Source organism: Haliotis rubra, unplaced genomic scaffold (assembly GCF_003918875.1).
Source record: "Haliotis rubra isolate DU_JTF1 unplaced genomic scaffold, ASM391887v1 Scf14, whole genome shotgun sequence".
Taxonomy (NCBI): Eukaryota; Metazoa; Mollusca; class Gastropoda; order Lepetellida; family Haliotidae; genus Haliotis; species Haliotis rubra.
The window spans coordinates 3649095-3671419 of record NW_025765336.1 but is presented as its reverse complement, the minus strand read 5'-3'; the positions used below and the strand labels follow the sequence as shown (position 1 = coordinate 3671419).

The following is a 22325-nucleotide window of genomic DNA, read 5'->3' as shown; positions in this document are numbered from 1 at the left end:
ACTGAAAGTAACTTTTCCCCAAGTGACAAACAAAGTTAAAACTATTTTTTCTTATTGCGTCGAAGGGGATCATTAAAATATACGTAAATGGCATGTGATCAGTTGGTGTTATTTGGAAGATATTTCGCAAAAGGGGTGTCCCAAAAGTTGGGTTGTTAAATCTCCACTAGTACCCTAGATGCATCTACGACTCCGCCCGATCATTCGATTACCTACCTTTGCTGGCATTTTATCCAATCAGGTGCCTACACTGGGAAGTTGAGCGTACCAACCTCAAGGCTTCTATCATAACTCACTTCTGCTTCTTCGGTAAACAGTAATGTTAAGAGGTGGAAGGAGTTATTGCATATATGTTTTGGAGGTTTCAGACTTGTCAATATGTATGTATGTTTTTTCCCCTAAATCTGAGTCGCACTGCGATCAAACCTTCGCGGCTGTGGCCGCCATCTTCGTTGACACTGGCACGCTCGGTTGTAACGGCTTATCTGATCGGCTACTGTGAGAAGGTGGAGCCAGCAAAGGGAGGTAATAAAATTATCGGGCCGAGCCGTAGATGCACTCAGGGTACTAGTGGAGATTTATCGGAACGTATACCCTGAAGATTATCGAGGATGATCTCACAGCTTCTACGAAGAAAACCTTTCAAACACACAGTGTTCCAGTTCCTGTCAGAGCCGTTTCGTGATTGATGGTGTGGTAGAGTAGCCACAGCTGAAACACTGCTTCTACTGGCACATGTAGGTTCCACTACACTAAATCAGAATCGCATGCTCCCTGAGCGAGTACCATATGTAAACAACTGAAGAGACAGAGTCATGTGACAGCTGTGATTGGATGAAATAGTGTAAGATGTTTATGTTTCTTAAAAGCACATCCATCCAGAAATTAAAACTCACCACAATTTTAAGTATTTAGTGCTGTCATTTTTATCCTCATGACTTATGCTTATGTGTGTACAGATATTTTCAAGTAGGTGACATTTGGTGCGGAACTGGGGTTGATGTGTTCAGCTTCCTGTGCTTGGAAACTTAGCCGGACAAGTTGGCCAGAAATTGTGTTTTATTGTAGTTTAAAGGCTAGACTGCACCCATGTGTAAATGGAATGGCTGTTGATAGCCTGGATAATTAAAAAAATATATAAGGTTACTATAGAAGTCAATGGGAAAACATTTGGTGTTGTGTAACCTGTAAAGGGAATTTCAGCATGAAACTAAATACTTACTCAGATAATGTGCCGAAAACAAAAGTACTCACTTCAATGAATTGGACCAAAATTGTTATCAAAAAGGTGTCCAGATGGACAAACATCACCGAAAAAAGTGAAAACAAAAGTAAAAACAAAACTAGCAATGAATTCCGCATCTTATACATGGCTACCAAATCGGAATTTCTTGTTTGTTACCTTTTAGCTGATATCTAACATAAGGGTATCCTTTCGCATTGTCGGACAGTTTATATGAAGAGCTTCCAAGCATTCCAGAAAATGTCCCTTTCCAAGCTAAATTGAATCAGTGGACTTTTGACAACGTCTTACTTCATAGCTGACGGTGCTGTTGATGTTGATCCTGGCGTTGATCCACAGCTGTCCTTGGTTTCCATTCAGAGACCAGATGAGCGTGCTGTTGGAGGGACTGGCCTGATACACTCGCAGCACTCCGACATCTATATCAAGAACAGACATATGGACAGGAATTGGCGTTGCCTAAACTATTGACACAGGAACAATTTGTAAGATCCATATAATATCTTCAGGTATACATAAAAGAGCTACACAAAATATCCGTCCGTGGCCACACATGAAAGGGCAGGTCATTACCATATAAAGAGACCCGTGAAGATCCGAGTTAGAATTGTACTTCAGCAACACAATGTCATCGTATCCCAACTGCGTATATCGATGTTGATCACTGGATTGTCTGGTCGAGACATGATTATTTACAGTTCATAAATCCGTTCTGTTAATTCGATGTAAGTGCGACACGTAGTCTGCGATGTACAATGATGCGAAATTAAGCTTCATTCCACTTACCCTTCCCATACATGAAATACCAGAAGGAGAGACAGGACGATGATGTCGAGGAGAGGTATTCGCTGTACAACCACGCTCGGTCGTTCCTGTTACGTCCGGTAGCTTCAATGTACATGTAGAATCCTGAAACAGAAGGAATAAATTCTTTAGGTTCCTAAAATTGTTTGGCCCCAACCTAAAGAAGAAAAAGGTATGAAACAAAACTTGACTAGAGGTTGTTAAAAAAGTTCATTGGTCATGCTAGATATTCTGGCGAACAAGGTGGTTCGGGTTGCCTGTATCTTGAACCTCTATAGAAACATTTAGTTCCTCCTCCTCCAAAATATGAGAGAGCTGTTCTCTAATCTCACACCAGAATTTGGGCTTCACAGGTTGTAAACATGTAGGGAATCGAACTCAGGCCGTCGTCATTTTCCTTTTAAATTTGAAAAATGGTCTTCTGGACAAAGGCTTACGTGCTGAAATGGGAGACTACACTTACTTAAGTCACTTGATGACCATAACAAAGAATCTGAATCATAATGGGCGCCTCAAAATTCAATTTGACATGCACTCTTTTCATGGAAATTTTGGTCGTGATCCCTCTCTTGCAGCTGCCGTGAAATGAAGAACGTAAATTTGCTTTCTTATCCTCATACAGCACGAGCCACAAGTAATTTGTGAGCGAAATTTGGCTTTATCTATATACAGTGGAATCTGTCCATTACGGAATGGCCTGGGACCGACTCATGTGTCCGGATTGTAAAGCAGTCCGGATTAGACAACTTTTGTCCGTTACCGTAGACACTGCCACAATGAGTTACCGTATATTACAGTAGATAAGCCGAATTTTGAGGACCAAAAAAGCAGTCTGTAGAAGGGGGCCGGCTTATCTATGGGTTACATTTTCGTCAAACCTTTTTCAGAGGGTAAGAAAACGAAATTGTATCGCTTCGCGTGTATGTATTGAACACGTGTGGGATCTGTTAAGCAGACATATTAGAGAGAACTGCCCTCCACCTCAAGGTGTGCGTCAGCGTGCTCAATGGCTGAGTCTGGAGTTGCAGGCTATCCCACAGAACACACTACAGTCATTAATGAACTCCGTGAGACGTCATTGTGTTGCATGTGTGGCTGCTAGGGGCGGTCACACTCGTTACTGACCTTTCTCTCAGAGCCTTGATTTTCGGCTTTGACATTATTGTCATCACCACTTGTTCACGTTATGAAATGAAATGGATCGTTCATGAATTTCCCTTTCTGTTTACTCAGTAAATGATGAATTTACTACACATGTCTCTGTCTTCTGTTCCTGTTTGATTGTAATTGCAAACATAGCAGTGTTCCCTAACTTGTAGTGTACAAGGTTGTAGATGGCTATGTACGTACCCTGGTCTGTGTTGGTTGTGTGGTCGACGCTGGGTCCTGTTCCCACCGACAGTGTGCCCCCTGAGCTCCTCAACCAGTCAAACTGGTCGCCGTTGTTGTGTCCATCGCTATAACCACACGTGTCGTACTCGAACGTGCAACTTCCGGGTACAGGACATTTGCCGTCGACGATCCGGATGTCATCAATTGCAATGTCGCCTTGGTAACCAGATCCTATTACGCCTTCGAACACAATCTATGATAAAAAAGACATAAATAAAACACTGAACACTGTAAAATTTGTATGATTCTTTAAGAAAAGAATATAATGCTCTGCATACCTTATAAGATTCGGAAGGCAGTGGGGTAGCCTAGTGGTTAATTAAAACGTTCGCTCGTCACACCGATGACCCGGGTTCGATTTCCCACATGAGTACAATGTGTGAAGCCCATTTCTGGTGTCCCCAGCCGTGATATTACTGGAATATTGCTAAAAGCGGCGTAAAACCATACTCACTCACTCACTCACTCACTCATAACATTCGGAATACTGCATTTGTTGTATATATTTGTATACACGCATCAGGAGAAATATGAGAAGTTTGTGCAATTTATATATTGAATAAATGAGTGAGTGAGTCTGGTTTTACGCCGCTTTTAGGAATATTCCAGTAATATCACGGCAGCTATATATTGAAACAAAGAGTCAAACATCCTCATTGCCTTCTCCTTGTGTTTCAATGTGTGAAGCCCATTTCTGGTGTCCCCCGCCGTGATATCGCTGGAATATTGCTGAAAGCGGCGTAAAACTAAACTCACTCACTCACTCTCCTAGTGTTTCCCGATAGTAGCTGATCGTCTGCCATTGTTCCTCAATGACGTTGATGACTTTCTTGCCTGAGGCTGATTATTTACAGATTGTCGTAATATAACTTACAGGTAACATAACTGTATTTCTTATTGCGCCTCTAAACAGCATTCATTTCCTTAACATGAATAAAATATTAGAGATATAATTCGTTTGAATACACTTCTGACTATTAAACACTATTCCTTCAAGAAAGATAAGGTACTGTAGGTCCCCATGGTACCTAGTTTGGTAATCTACCTTCAGTTGTGGGCAGTCTATAGCCTGTTTTTTATGTTGTATTGTCATCTATAGTTAAATTTTTTTAGAGTTAATTACTAGTTTTAAATTGAAATCTGTGATAAACTAGTTGTCTTACTGTTCTTCGTTGACAGGATTTCATAATTTACCATTATCTATTCTGAAATTATAACTTGTTTTTAGTCACGATATGGCTGAAATATTGCCGACGTGACTTAAAATCTCAACTCACTCACTCAAGAAAAAAAGAAATAAAGATAAAAATGGGGTCCAAGAAATGACCCTTGCTGTACGCCACTCGAGACATACCTGCCATGAGGCTTGTTTGTTTACATCAACTGTTCCATGATGCCATTGGTCCAGTTGGTTGAAGGATTTGGCCCAAGCAGCCTTCCCCATAACTCCTTGAGACTTGACGTACACGTTCAGCTGGCCGACCTGACTGCCGTACATGTGGTACCAGAACTTGACACATTTGGGCGCCGTGACGGCTGGGTATGACGGACTGGTCAGCCGTGCTGTGTCTCCTCCCACCCGTGGTGCAGATGACTCAATGTACATGTAGTATCCTGAGCACATAAAAACTCCAATGTCAGGGTGAGGTATCAGGTGTCATTTCCAGATTGTATGTAAGACAAATTCACGGAGTCTGAAGAACTGACGGCAGGAAACCTCTGCGTTGTATAACGGATTCACATTATATTAATACGTTTATTGACTGATGTAAAAGTTTCGCCAATGCTTGTCTAAAGCGACAGACAGGGATGGGGAGCAAATAAGGTTTGAGGAAGTAAAAAATATATACAGAACATAAATTTTATCATATAATATACTTTCATAGGAAATGGCAGTGTTGTAGAAGGTATTTGGATCTTATTTTTGCGTTCGTGAAAGGCCAACAGACAGACAAGGTTTGAGTGAAACAGAGAAGTGAAAGAAAGAACAAAAGAAGGATGGTCTCAAAAACCGGAAAAGGGACATCTGTACATACATCTAGAGAGCACTGAGATAGAGAGATGTAGAGAGAACGTGAAGGGTACGAGTATGAGAGAGAACAGCTTAAAGGAACAAATTACAAACCTATGCCAGTGCCGGTCGTGTGGTCGAAGCTGGGTCCAGTTTGAAGCGACGAGGTGCCATTCCTCCATCTGGTCCAGTCGAAGTTATCATTTGTGTCTTGTGTGTAACCGCAGGTGTCGACATCAAAGTCACACGCACCTGGAAACCAATACCCCGTTACATCAGACGTTTATCGTCATGAAAATATAATCCCGACAGATGTAAAATAATATTCTCTGTTAAATCAGACACGAATATTCTCTGTTAAATCAGACACGTTTATATTCATGATAATATCATCCCTACCGATGGAAACCAATATTCCAAGTTATATAAGGCACGTCAATATTCATGGTACTGTAATCCATACAGATGTAAAAGAATATTCCATGTTAGATCAGGCACGGTAATATACATTATGGACACGGTAATATATTCATGGTACTATAATCCATACAGATGTAAACCAATAGCCCCTGTTAGATCAGATATGTTTATGTTCATTATAATATATTCCCTACAGATGTAAAAGAATATTCCCTGGTTGATCAGACTGGTATATATTCATGGTATTATCCTTACAGAAGGAATATCAGCAATAACATGAAGTGACTCACTTGAAACTGGACACTGCCCTGGCATGAGGGATATGTCATCAAGTGCGATGTCTCCAAGATAACTGTGGCCGACAGTTCCCTCAAACATGATCTGAAAACAAAATATATTTATGCCCAAATGAACATAGTGTTAACACCAAATATCTAAGATGTAATACTTTATAAATTATTCATATTTTTCAATTAGTCTTTGTCATTTTCATCAAACTGTGCAATGGTTTCTACTTGTCTTAAATGGACCTCAAGACCTGGAGGAAACCTTTTTCATAAACCGGATTTTTCCTTTCAGATTCTTGTAGCATCAATGGCAACCTCTTGACCCTGTCCTTCAAGAGCCAAAACGCACAGGCTGTGTCGTTCTAATGAGCATTGATACAAATCCTACATGCCCAACCCAAGTGGTCAAAATTTCCATACTACTACTATCAGGGTTTAATGTTACACGTTGCTATATAACTGAGTCAGTGCTAAATGTGGTCACATTTATCATTACTATTCTTTCTGAAAACAGTGGATGGACCATATTCAAGCTGTATCTGATACAATTTAGTGATGCTGACTCAACTCTCAGCCTTCTTTCTTACACTGTATCTCTACGTTAATATTCCTCCCCAACAGCTTATACTAAATATCAAAGCAGATATACGATAAAACATATGCATTTATTTCATTTCCAAATAGTCCTTGTCATTTTATTCATGCGGACAATGGTTTCTACCTGTCATGACTGAAACTTGAGATCTGGAGAAAAGTCACTTCATTTCCTGAAGATATTTCATCCAGGTTTTTCCTTTCACATTTGTATTTTTCAGAATCCCTGACAACCTCTTGGCCCTGTCATACAAGAACCTAAACGTCTTAGACTGCAGCCTTTCTTCCAAACCAAAAATGCTTTAAATGTTTAGATACCCGTCACTCGTCCTTGTGAGTTGAGTGGCAAGGTTTAAAATTTCCGAATCTCTGCATGCCATCTTTTCTCATTTAAGTTCCTCCCAGAAGATTAATTTGAAACATGCCATTGCCAACATGTTCCTACATTTAAGTTCCTCCAAAAATAAAGAAGTTGCACATAATGGCTCGACCATTATGGAGCTCTACCTGGTACGGTTGAGTGCTGGTGAACCATCTGCTGGCCTGCTTCCACACATTCCCTACTGCTCTGGTCCGCGTCCAGATGACCGAGTTGTTGACAGTGGACCCTCCTGTTCTCATATACACGTTCAGGGTGCTTACATAGGCTCCATACATGTGATACCAAAACGTCAGACATACACCGCCTTGGTCAGTGGCCTTCTGGACACCGGAAGTGAGTTGAGCTTTCTCGCCATATCGTCGTGGTGACGACGTTTCGATGTAGATGTAGAATCCGTGTCCGGTGGTGTGATCACGATCCGGACCAGTTCCTGAGGATGGTGTTGACTCGATTGGTTCTGGTCCAGTCGAAGTCGTCCATGGACTCTTGGAAGAATCCGCAGTATCCGGTTTCGAATGTGCAGTTCATGCCTGAAGATTTAAAAAGATGTTTGATCAACACAAGGCTATGTTTTATTCAGTTGCTTGTTGATATTATTCATCAAAAACATAAACAACATCTCTTCATTCATTGAGCTCATAAACGTATCTAATTTAGATATTATAGATTCAGAATCAGAATCTTACAGTTGAAAACGATTTATATTAATCTGTAAAAAAAGAAGAGGACGAAGAAGAAGATGAGAAGAAGAAAAGTAAGAGTAAAGAAGAGGAGAAGACGCATGACCAAGAAGGAAAAATGCCAACGCATCATAAAGAAGAGAGGAAGAAGAAAAGGTTTGGTAAGTAACAGTAAAGTTTACGCATGGCAATACCGAAAACGTCATTGCATTATAATACATAGAGGTTATCATCCATAAGATACCTTGCCTCTAACAACCTGCCTCTGCCCAAGGCCCATGTATGGAGACAAATTGAAAACAAAGAAAGCTGTCTCTTTTCGCACGTATATACTTCAGATGCCATAAATACATGGTAATACGAATGAACATCCTCTGTCAATAAATATCAGCCAAGCTGGTCACAGCACATATTGTGTGTTTTGACAAACATGGGCTATATATATGTATTTCACAATCGACTGTTAAATTATGAAATGTGTATTACTTGTATCGTTGTACACAACTCCCGTCTGGCAGTCCAGGAATGTGATGTCATCGATGGCAACGTCGTACTTTCCGTATCCTGGTGAAGGCAGACTGTCGAACACAACCTGCACAGTGGATAATTGGTGAAAGGTTACATGTGTCACCTTACATGTGATGTTGACTGATAAAGTCATATTAGTCGGGTTCGTTAATGCTCTGTTTCTCTATTGCCCATGGTTGGGTGAGTGAATGAGTGAGTGAGTTTAGGGTTACGCCGCACTCAGCAATATACCAGCTATATGGCATCGGTCTGGAAACAATCGAATCTGGACCAGACGATCCAGTGATCAGCAGCATGAGCATCGATCTACGCAACTGAAATATGATGACTTGTGTCAACCAAGTCGGCGAGCCTGACCGACCAATCCTGTTCGTCGCCTCTTACGACAAGCATGGGTTACTGTAGATCAATTTTGGATCTTGACGGGTCTGTTGCCCATGGTGAGTGAGTGAACATGTTTTGCAATTTTGCAGCTGTTTGCGGAGCTCGTTTATGATAATGGTGCTTTACTGCGTTATGCTGACGTAAAAGGAGTTGCCACATTTAAACAACACAAACATACACAATTTATGTTTCGTTGCAATTTCATATACTGGACAAAACTAGTTAGGGATGTATGTAAATTTTGAAATTATGAATAATGATGTATTTATTCATTGACACATTGATAAAATATCAATCATAAAAATACCAATATCCGTCACTTATTTTGTCCAGTATATTTCAATTCCGCATCCCAGTAATCAACAATATCCAAACGTCAAGAGTGCGAGGAAATGATGTCAAGGGTTATCTGATGTCGAGCTACAGCTCAGTCTTACCCTATAGCCGGCGTTGATTTGTCCGATGTCAACTGTGTCTTGTATCCAGCTGTTGCCTTGGTTACCAGTATGACTCCACAGAGTGACGATGTCGTTAGGATGTATGCTGTGCTGCAGTAGTACCCGCATGTTGCCTGGATACGAAATAGCAATTTCCTTAAAATTCTACAAAACCTATGACCATGCATGCTGAGGCTTAACGACAATAATGATTGCAATTCACAGTCAGCCAGATATCCTTCTCGAACAGTTTTAACTCCAGACATAATCAAGCCAAAGAGTCCCAAACATAACAATCTTTTTGAAAATCGTCAAAACAAAACAAATACTCTGTTAGCCACCCTTTGGGATTTAAATACAGTTGTTACAATGATTATCCGACTAAATTGAACTCATTCCAAATATGTCACTGCCAGAGTGACCTCTATACTTGTACTGACCAGCGCTCAATCCAAGCATGTGGTGGTAGAAGCTCATCCTGCAGCTGGGTCCAGTGGCTCCGAGTACGGGACTGGCCAGTTGACCACGGCTCTTGTACATCCCTGTCCCGGTTCCAACCACCATGTAGTGGCCAGTCTGGTTGTTGTCGGTGTGGTCGATGCTGGGGCCGACTGTGCCAGTAACTCCGTTGTATAAGGTCCACTTGTAGATACCCGTGCTGATGTCTGCCCAGCCACACTGTCCATTCTCAAAGTTGCAGGTACCTGTACACATGGATTAGTCAGTGTTTACAGCATTGAAGGAAGGACAAAGTAACACAGTAGGCGGGTTGTGAGGCTTGAACTGTAAAACACAGATCACAAGGTGAAGAATCCGCGATCACGCAGGCTTAAAGGCACTATTCCACACCGCAATTCTCTAAAAAATAAATAACCACATTCTCTCAGTAATACTATCTGCTCCCAGGGAAGCTACCACATAATTTATTCCCAAAGTGATTACTTATGTAGATTAAAATATTAAATAAAAAAATGTGAATGAATTAATGCAACTTTGCATTATATTGACTCCCGCGTCCTCTACCGGACAAATATTATTTTAAGCAAACCCCAAAGAGTTATGTGCCTTGGAGCGCTGTTTACGAATATCCTATAACTCCTTTGGAGACAGAACTCAGACCTAGACAAAAATGACGCTAATGTCTGGCGCAAAACATACATACACCGACAACACCGCGTGCAACAGTTTTCGATGTACGGAGCAATTGTTTACATTCCATATATGAGTGTTCTCTGTTGGGAGCTGTTCGCCTCGAAGTTTCAATTGTTGGTTTCAGGCAAGTGGTTAGAGATAATAAGTCCATTATTGCATCAATAGGAAGCTAAAGTGAGTGCATATGTCCCAATATATATAATATAGGCCAAACTATTGTCGAAAATGTGTGAAATTGTGCCTTTAAGACGCTCAACTGGGCCTCAGTTACTCTAAAAATACATAAATACAATACCTGAAAGAGAAACTCGCTTTGGACGAGTTTAAGGATTCCGTGACACCTTCTGTTCACGTATGTGTGGACTGACATTGGTAGGTCCAGGTTTCTGGAACTTACCGCAGTTCTTCTCGTCAGATCTGTCCAGACACTGGACAATGAAGTCACACACTTGAGACGCTGGGATGCACTGGCCGTTGTCACATTTTGATTGGTTAAAACCACATGGATTGGGCGTGGTCGGAGGACCGGGCGAGCCAGATGGAAGAGCCGCTGAAATCAACAGAAGCCTATGATATACTCTCCCATTAAAATAAGTGAGTCAGTGAGGTGGGTTTTACGATGCTTATTCCAGCAATATCACGGAGGGGGACACCAGAAATTGGCTTCACACATTGTATCCATGTAGGGAATCAAACCAAGGTCTTCGGCATGACGGGTGAAGGCTTTAACCATTTGGCTACTCCATCGCCCCTACTATATAATCCAAACCTAGCAGCAACATAAATTCATCAGTGGTTAGAGCTTAGGTTCGTTATCACATTAAGATACATACACGTGGTCCTATGCATAGAGTTCAGGTCACAAACAGTTGAAGTTAAGCAACGCTGAGCGTGGAGATTCCTTGGATGGGAGTCTTTTTGGCAGCTTGACTCCTGAGAGTTTCTAGGACTTCTGTCCTGCCCCACAACGAAGCACATGTGGTCTCACCTTAGTGAGCTAGTTCAAAATTGCCACTGTTCACCTAGCAGAAAATGGGTACCCGGTGGGATAAATCATGTGACTATTAACCTTCTAGCACCTCACAGGCAGCTTGGGTTATCCGGGGTAATAATGTGCTGTGCTTTGATTGTTAGCGCTGTGAACATTCACCTTGTGAATGGAGTGTAGCACATTATAAATGCACGTATTATTATTACTATTATAATGGACATATTGAACACCTCAGATCCATCCCATCTAAATATAGCAGACAAACAATTGATTGATACCACGAGCACTAACCGTCTTTGTAAGATAATATCCTTTCAATCAAGACAGTAAATCCGACCGATCGGCAAATGTAACTTGAAGTCATTTTACTTCAGTTCCCTATGGGTGAAATGACTTGCGCACTCACATGAACTCGGTACACATCCGGGTGTTAGTGACAAGTCGTCGATGCCGATATCGCCTGTGTAACCGTTGCCAACGACACCTTCAATGACAATCTGAAAACGTCAATCAATCAATGTGTAACTACATGTTTGTTAACTCACACATCGTTTAAAGTCAGAAGAACACCTCTGACAGTCAGATGAATACCTGACAGTCAGATGAATACCTCTGACAGTCAGATGGAACAGGATCATTTCTGGATATTCTCAAATCGTTTTCAAAATACATTAGCAATTATACACAAAATATATTCACCTGGAATGTTTGTGACGCGTAAATTTGAATGTCTGCTCTCTCAAAGAAATCTCCAACGTTTCCGGTTTTGGTCCAGATCTTCTGTAGCGATCCGTCAATGGAGGTTCGACTGTAGACGTTCAGCGCACCAATGGATCTGCCGTACATGTGGTAGTAGAGTCGGAGCTAGCAACACAAGAATCACACGTGAGTTTCATGTTTGTGTTGTGACCAGTTATTTTATGGCATTCCAGCTTAGGCGGATGCTGAAGAGGTTTACAAGCACTAAATTCCTTGTCTTGCGCTTGTAGTGAGTGAGTATAGTTTTACCCGCTTTTAGCAATATTCCAGCAATATTCCAGCAATATTCCAGCAATATCACGGCGGGGGACAACAGAAATGGGCTTCACACATTGTATTCATGTGGGGAATCGAACCTGGGCCTTCGGCGTGATGAGCGAACGCTTTATCCAGTAAGCTACCCACCGCTCCTTGTGTTTGTAGACACGTACACTAATAGAGAGGTCTTGCATATTTTTCCTTTTGTCTTCTTTATTTTGGAGGGGACGGTAAGAATGTCATCCAGGGATGAGAGTCGGAAGAAATTTAGGATTCGAACCCACAACAACGTAATCATGCGACTGTTGCTACACCACTATACATCTGCCATCGACACCTGTTCAGCATGAACGCACATGGGTGAATTATCAGCGACATATTTCCATTTGGTGACAACCTACAACTCGATGATGTCACAAGAAGAGCATTTTACCGTGAATGACCCATCTGGTGCAAATCTACAACTCGCTGACGTAACAAAGAGAATTTTACCGTGCATGTTGTCGCTGATCGTTTCCTGCTCATGGTTGGGTTGAAGGTCGGACTGACAAGACGGGCGGTGTCTCCTGGCCTACGTGGGTAGGACGTCTCGATGAAGAGATAGTAACCTGGGAAGGAAGAACAATGTTTGTTACTCGTTACATATATCTGTATAAATATCTTAACCTTTATTCTAATACAGTGTCCTTCTTTCTTTTTGAAAACACATACACAAAAAGGTTTTCAATATTATTTCAGTGACTAATATAGACAATAATTTCACGACACGATAAGTGCTCACGTCATGTATAGTTACAGTGAATACAATTATCTGGTCTATAAGTAAATAGAATCGACCAAATCCTTTCCACATCGATAAGTGAGTGAGTGAGTTTAGTTTTACGCCGCACTCAGCAATATTCCAGCTATATGGCGGCGGTCTGTAAATAATCGAGTCTGGACCAAACAATCCAGTGACCACCCGATCCCGTTAGTCACCTCTTACGAGAAGCACGGCTTACTGAAGATCAATTCTAACCCGGATCTTCACGGGTTTCCACATCCATAAGAACTGAGAGTCGATTGTACAATTGTGACTATACCCTGACTGTATATTTGTTTCCGCAGTATTACAGCTGAATTAAGTTAATGAAAGACACGATCGTATGTCCTTTTATGTCCATGTGTACGTCCGTTACAATACGTTCACCGTGTACTGAAAGCATCAAGTTTATACATCGAAGATGACTCGACAAGCTGAACACGCGGGTTAATTTTCACACCAATGTCACTCGCTCACTTACTCACGATTATTTTATTTACAATATTACTATAAGTCTTGAATTTGATTCTTCCGACCTGAATTGCGGTATCCCAGTCATATATTGCTGATACCAGAAGTACGATTTTCATGTCTTACCCATACATGGAAACGAACACAGGCCTATAGCCTATGACAAGCGAATACTTTAACCATGAGTCTACCCCACTGATCTGTAAAACTTTTAGACCGGAAAATCTATTACACTGCAGTCATAAGTCAGTATGCGAATGATCATTCCAGTGAATAGTTTACCGAGAGATGTTCCTCTGGTGTGGTCACGTGATGGTCCGGTTTCAACCGAGCCCGTCCGACCGTTAGATCGAGTCCAGTCGAAGTTGTCTCCCTTGTCTTGTGTCCAGCTGCCAAGACTGGTTTCAAAGTCGCACCGCACTTGCTGGATAAACGGTACCTGGAATACATTTACGTGACCATATTGCCTTTATACACGCCATATAGCTTGACATAGAGTTGCCTTTCACAGGGAAGGTATATCCCCATCTTTATTTTTGCGATAAGTCAACTAGCTTTAGAGTATTGCAGTCACAGTGGGTGTTAAACAACTACCTTCACAGGGGGCAAGGTATATCCCATGATCTACTTTTATCTAAGTGCTTTTTGTAAACGATAATGCAAGTCAACTAGTTAAATTACTGTTAGACATATTCATATTAGTACATCGTCACAGGGAAGGTAAATCTCCATGATCTAATTTTATCTAAGTGTTTTTTGTAAACGATAGTGCAAGTCAACTAGTTGAATTACTGTTAGACAAATTGATATTAGTACATCGTCACAGGGAAGGTAAATCTACATCATCTGTTTTTTGTAATTGGTTGTGCATGTCTGACAGCTGAAATACACGTGGGCATATTGCCTCTTGTACAGTTTTACAGAGATGGTACATCTCAACTATCCAGTTTTACCCAGCATCTTTCAGTAAATGGCACTGACGGGTAACAAACATCAACCGTAGGAGAGAAGTAATAAAGTTCAATTCTATGAACAATGAAAAATATCAATTGCGTCGCTTCGCCCTTACGAAACCAGAAACAATCGTGGCGTTACCTTCACCACCAGGACAGAGAGTAGACACTATCATCCCCCAGGCAAATGCAAACCAGCATTTCATACCAATACCAGACCAATCCATGTATACGGTAGTTGATTGGTCTTATGGTATGAGAATGGGTAGTTTAACCAAACCATATCTACCTAATTCTTGACATTGAGTCTGATTGCTGGTATATTTTGCCTGAGCAAGGGCCGAGAGTGACCTGGGTGTTATCTGGATTTGACCTGGGTGACCTTGGTGTGACGTGACGTGAGAGTGACTTGGGTGTGACCTGAGTGTGACATGGGTGTGACCTGGTTGTGCCCTGGGTGTAGCCATTTTGCATTGATTAACCAGGTCACAGAACTATTCCGGTTACTCACTACACTGGGTTTCGTCGCTGCCGTCTCCGCAATCGTCGGAGAAGTCGCAGAGGTCGGTGTTGGCTACACATGCACCCCTCTGACATCTGAACTGACTTCCACTACAGACCGGTTGAACAGCTGTGTAAAGGAGTGAGAGATTGAGTGAGTAACTGAGTGTGTAGGTTAAACTTAGCTGGGTTTATTATCTTTACAAGCTAGTACTGTTTGATGTGAAATGAAAGGGGTGAAGTCTTACCACTTATGAGACAACATACTATTGAATGCTGCTAACACCATAATTCTGAATTCCAAACGGATACTACTTATAGTAATTACGAACTATGACCCTAACTATGCCTCGAGATAACTCAACACAACGCTAATACTTGAAATATATTTTCACAAAAACAACGTTATTTTCATAATTTTAGTTTCACGATTAAGACATGAAATCAAATATCCTACCAATGCCATGGTATTTTAAATTACATTTTTCGGACACTGACATGTTTGTTTTTAAAATTAAGTTTCCAGTTGACAATTTGTTTTTAAAAGGTAAACAAAATTAATTTTCTCACAGAGAATAGAAAAAGCAGACACAGAAAAGAAATCAAGGTACGTAGCTGAACATTGTATCTAATTGTTGAACATAAACGTGATTAATCGGTCAGTGATGAAGTTCAGACAGTTCGTCTGATAATTCAATTTACAAATGATTCATAGACATACGTGGGAAGTTGCAGTTGATGAACTGGACGTCGTCGATGGCGATGTCACCCAGCACACTGAATGTTCTGCTGCCTTGGATGACGATCTTTAATCCAAATTTTCACTCATGACAATCTTCAAATGTATGGTCGAGCCATTTTAACAAACAAAACACAAATAATGTCAGTTTCCGCTGAAACTCAAGTTTCTTTAGGTTTTCAACAAAATTGTTGCCCGAATGGCCTGAAAATGAGGAAGATTGCCCAGCTTCCCCTTTCAGAACATTAGCTTAAAGAAGTGACTGAAATTCTGCCCCCACCACCATGTCTACCTTTCTGCCTTCACTTTAGGTCCTTAAAAGTTAGCAATCAGTAATATATTATCCGGAAAATAAAACAATTAAATCCCATGTCGTTCCAGTTTGGAAATTTGATAACCCGGCCAATAACCTTGGATCGATTCTGTCCGGTATAAGCGGGTTTTAGTGTAAAGCTTACGTTGAAAGAGGTAGAAATCCTTCCAATGTCGATTATTCCGTTGAGCCACTTCTGAGCCTGGTTCCCGTGTCTCTCCCACAGCACCGTGTCTCTGTTGTCTGCCCTGGCTGCCACCATCAGTGAACCAATACCTAGGGGACAACGTTCAAATGTGGAACTGTATTGTGTTATTGGCATCTGACTAACGCCTGCAGCACAGTTAATATATACACCGTTTCCTTGACGACATAACCTTTAGAAGGTGAGGAACATGTCTGGAATGTCCTACTATAGACACTTTCAGATGCTATGCATCCATAAACAATTGTCCAAAAATTGTGTTCCACTCTGACTTGAAGATGCCACTCAAAAAAGCCATTGCCCACCAAAACAACTTCTAAATGTCATTCAAACAAGTCCCAGCTAATGACACCGCCTTCAAAATGCCACTCTTGATGTCCTTCCTCATCAAACCAGTTTCTTTATGTCTCTCAAAGATGGCAATGCTGAGCTCAACAACTTCTAAATGTCACTCAAAGAAGTTATAATCAATCCCTATTTTGATTCACCTTGGACATACGTTCTCTCACTAGTCCATGGGATTAGAATGTCATATCCTTGTGGATATTCATAGCTTTGTCTATGTATGCCACATGAAATGAAATATAAACATATGGAATGTCTTGGTGTTCATTGACGATGTGTGAAGGTAAAGTAATGGTGTGAGGATGCCCCCTACCTGTTCCATACTTATATCTGTCACATGAAATAGTATATATACCAATGGAACCTCTTAATGCAAGGTCTTCATTGACGATGTGTGAAGGTAAAGTAACGGTGTGAGGATGTCCCCCTACCTGATCCAAACATGAAGTACCAGAAGGACATCTGGCAGGTGGAACTGGAGGCGCCCAGAGTGGGACCCACCAACTCTGCTACACTGCCGCTGTTGCCGTAGTTGGCATCAACAAACAGGTACGTTCCTACAACATCAATCAACACTTGAACAACCCCAAACAACGGTCATAGTGAACGAGTGAATGGTGTTTAACACTTCTCCTACTGCAACTTAGGGGATCGGGTAGTTAGGCTCGCTGATTTGGTTGACACATGTCATCGCATCCCAATTGCATAGATCGATGCTCATGCTGTTGATCACTGGATTGACTGATCCAGACTGGATTATTTACATATCTCCGCTATATACATTCGCATTAAAAACAAGCGCATACACATTTGACAGCAGGTCTGTCTTACAGGTCTCAAACACACTTCACGATGAATCTGCCGAACTGGAAAACCAAACCAACCGCACCATACTTCAGTCTGACAGCTAACCTTTAGGGCTGTTATAGGTGTGGTCAAAGCTGGGGCCAGTGTTTGATGTCCTGGTTGCATTTTGTCCCAGAGTCCATTGGAAACTACCTTGACTATCATCAGTCCAAGTGCAGTAGGTGCCCTCAAATCCACAGTCACCTGAACATCGGCAATGTTTTAACATAAGGCGTGATCATGCTTAACTCAAAGAAACTCTTCATAATTTGGAAACAAGTCCGTATATGTCAAGCCTAGGCTCCACGTGAGACAATACCCAGGTGCTTGTTGTTGTTCATTCTCAGCTCCATTGGGAGTATACAAGTCAAGCTGTCTGGCAGTCTGCACTGTACTCTTATTACCATTGCATTTACCGCAGGCACTTGAACAGAGGCACTCATGCAGCTACTCTCTGCCGCCAGCTCCAGTTCAACTGATGTGTAACTTGTGGACAGGACAACCAGATAGCAGACAAACACAGACAAATATAGGTCAACACAGGCCAAAACACCAAAAGCAAATTGATTTCAGTAGCTTCATACCACAATGTAATTCGTCGTTTCCGTTTGGACACTCGCGCATGAAGTTGCAAACCTCCGACTGCGGGATGGTGGTGTTGGCGCTGTCCTGGCAGTAGAAGGTGCCATTTGCTCCTTGTTGAACTGCAACATATTCCAACAAACCTCAAGAAGTTCCAAGAATATGTTTCTTCAGTAACGTAGAATAACACATATACATGTAAATTGGTTCCTATGCTGGTATAATTGACTTAATATGATGCGTGTGTGCCCACATGATCTGATGATAAAGTAAATAAACAGATGTCAATAGATATTATAATAATGTGACTTTGTACATTGTTTACATGTAGGAAAACTGAACCAAGGTCTTCAGTGACTAGCAAACACGTTTTCTGCAATAAATATTAACATTTGCAACTTCATCTTGCTACACTAAGCGGCGTGTAAGCATTGTAATTTAGAGTTATCGCCCATGCGTGGCGCTCTCCCAACAATGATCGATGTAATTCTCCTGTCAGCATCAAAATTCTTATTTCAAATACATGAAATGAATCCACACAATATCTTAAATTATTTTGGTCTGTAGTATTAAAGTACATACCGTTGTCACATGAGTCGGTGATGAGGTTAATGTCATCAATGGCGATGTCTCCGGTGTAGCTGTTGCCCACAGATGCAGAAATAAACAACTGAAACAAGTCCAAATCATATAGAATTGTGGAATATAGTCTATCAACAAGACGGGAAACATTGTCGCACCATAAGTTTGGATTGCAAACCCAATTCAGTCATTCACAGAATAATAGTAATAATAATAAGAATAATCAATCATTTCAATGACATTATGTTAGATACCTGGAAGTTGTCGTATGGGTTGTCGATCTTGGCAAAAGCCTGTTGCCAGTTGCTGCCTTGGTTACCGCTGAGCGTCCATATCATCTGAGGCTGACTCTGAGGGTACTGGAGAGAGAGGTTGAGGCTGCCGATGGAGGCACCGTTCATGTCGTACCAGAAGCTCAGACAATAGTCCGGCACTGCACTGTTCAGAGGGATGATCTGGGACTGGAGGGTGGCGATGTCGCCTGCCTTGTTTGGCGAGCTGGATTCGATGAAGGCATAGTAACCTGAAAAACAAACGAGTTCCTTTAAGCAAAAGTCCATCTGTATGAGAGCGGGGACACCAAGAAGAGGCATCACTAAGAGTGAGCATGAAGTAAATATAATGGAAATAGAATCCGTGTCAGAACACTTCCCTGGCGCTTCCCATATACTAGGCCTACCTGTGCTACTGCCGAGCGTGTGGTCAATAGTAGGTCCGGTATAGCTTGAAGGAGTTCTCCCTCGGCGCCTGGTCCAGTCGAAGTCATCTGTCTTCGACTGCATCCAGCTGCAGAAGCTGTTTTCGAAGTCGCAGGCTGCAAGGGAGGCGCAGGAAGCGCTGGTCACGCTGATGTCATCAAGGGCTATGAAACTTCCGGTTCCGCTGCCGCGAATTGCCTCAAACACGAGCTGAAAAGAGTAAACGAGCAGTACATATGACAAATATGTTCCACTCATTACATAATTCAGGAAACTCTGCAATTCGATATCCAGTTTGGTTTCAAGAAGATAGCCATGCACTCCCACATATGGAGTGTTTTTAACCAAGACATAGATTCGACCAGGACTTACTTCGCATTTGTGTGGGGGCACAATAACTGGATGAGCCAACTATGTTCTTGAAGATCTCGAAACGTTATTACCTTTCCATTAGAAAATCCGATTTAAATGACTTAAGTATAAATTGTATGCGCCTTTTGGTACTCTTGGGTGAGTGAGGCATTTTAATATGACACCATTTCATTGATATCACGATATGTCAGATAAATGGGATCTACTTCCTCACGTGGGTGTAATATGTGAAACCAATTTCTGGCGTCCTCTACCATGATATTGCTGGAATTCTGCTAAAAGCAGCATAAAACATAATTACTCACCTAATATATTGAGGTAAGAAACTTGAATCATAACATGGTCATGTACAATTATATATATCACTCAGGAACTCAGTTCAAGAGCCAGTTTGGTTTCGATTTTAACAGGATGACCATTTCAATACGGGTAAAAATGTATAGATTCCACCAGGACTTACTTCGGATTTGGGAGTGGACACAATATAACTACTTTGGTGGCCAAACATGTTGAAATGCGATCACCATACGATTTAAATCTACGTGAAAAATCCGAATTAAAAGTAAAAAAAGTATTCCACTTAGTTGCTCTTCAATGTGTGACTTTGTTTTAACAGCATTTCAATCATTCCAGGGTGCGTCAGAAATTTGCGATTGAATTCCCGTCAAGGGAAGCACTGATGTCAACCACGGAGTGCGTTAAGCACTGATGTCAACCACGGAGTATTATTGAAATCAAACCACACTCGCTCACTCACTCATATTTCTGTAACTCAGAATATGGTCATGTACGAATAACACATTGCTGAATACCATTGGGCCACTTACGTCCTCTCCCTTTGTGTTAAAAGGAACATCATCTAACCTGGTATTTCTCTTGTGCAGTGACTTCAATTCTGGCCAACCTCCAGCTGCTTCCTTGGTCTCCATACAGACTCCACTTTGGCTTGGGCATGGTCCTGTCGCTCTCCTGCCTGGCGTACAGGTTGAAGGTTCCGCCATTACGTCCACTCATCATATACCAGAAGGAGACACACTGGCCGGTGGACGGCGGAGGGTACTGCTTGCTGACCATCTGGGACTTCGTTATTGTCATTGTGCCAGGATTCGGGGAGATGTACATGAAGTGACCTGAAAGGAGGGTGATAGAATGGTCAATGGCGTGTTCTACCGCCGTCCATTGAGGTCTTCTATCATTGCAAAAACCCAGTCCCTGTTGATTGGCATTTACAGGGCGTTATTCCACCTTGGAGGTCTTGGAGGGGATATGAACCTTATAATTCAAACATATATCAGTAGAATGGTCAATGGCGTGTTTTACTGTCGCCCATTGACGTCTTGAAGCATTACAGGAATCTTTATTCCTGTTGGTCGGCACGTACATATTAATATAAGTTATTCTTCGTCAGAGGTCTTGACGGGATAAGGGATCAGGATAAGGACTTCAGAATTCAAACATATATCAGTAGAATTGTCAACGATGCCAGCAACCCTGTTCACTTTTGGTCGACAAGATATCAGGAACTTATTCTTCCTTGGGGGTCTTGAGAAGATGTATGAACCAGTGCACTCAAAAACATAATGCTATCTTGGTCAACGACATCTTATTGTGTCCAACGACCCATTTCTCTAGGCCATGATGACATGCGGTCAGTCAGGACACATGAAGTACCAACTTATGTTGTAACCTCTCAAGACATACATTGGTCAATAGGTGCCTTGTTATCAAAATGTCTGGACACAACAATGTTTGCTTTGGAAATGTTGCATTTGTTTGTATAACTTGTTTATTTAATGCCGAACCGTCCGATTACACCAACTATAGGAAAGCGGGTTGTAGATAATCGAGTCTGGATCAGCCAAACCAGTGGTTAACAGCATGAGCACCGATCTACGCTATTGGTGTACGATAGCACGGTTCAACCTAATCGGCGAGCTTGACCACCCGATCCCGTTAGTCGATTCTTTCGAGAAGAATGAGTTCTCGAAGATCAGTTTCAATCTGGATCTTCACGATGTTTTGCCCATCCATGGCTGTATGTTTACTGTAGTCATAAAACACATAAGAATAAATGTATCGACACCAAGCAACTGGGTGAAAATCATCACTATTGATAGTACAGTTTCATTGTTGACATACCTTGGCTTGTCCCATACGTGTGGTCTTTGACTGGTCCGGTCCCTTGTGTTCTTGACCAATCAGAGCTGGACAGGGTGTAGCCACAGAGTTTGATGTCTTCGAAGTCACAGTATGCTGAAACAAATTTGTATTATGGTATTGTATTTCATCATCAATTTGTATCTAATAAGCACGCAATGTGAGCTATAGCGTCTGTGATCAGTACTTCTATTATGGCGTCTCATAAACTGCGGTGTAACTAAATAACAGGAATTAGTATTACAGTGTAAGTTTGTAACGTAAAAGCTTACATGGCGCAGGGCAGGCTCCGTTGAGAATCTTCAGGTCGTCCAGGGCAATATCTCCTTGGTAGCCGATACCACGCAGGGCTTGGAACACGACCTGGAATATACAATATCATATACAGAAATGGCAGTGAGTCAGTGCGTGTGAGTCACCTCTTTGAACAGAATAAC

At 41.6% G+C, this 22325-nt stretch overlaps 1 pseudogene; it reads right to left on the bottom strand.

Moving 5' to 3' along the window:
- The window catches only part of LOC124268799, a 139139-nt pseudogene that overhangs the window by 13772 nt on the left and 103042 nt on the right, over window positions 1-22325 (bottom strand).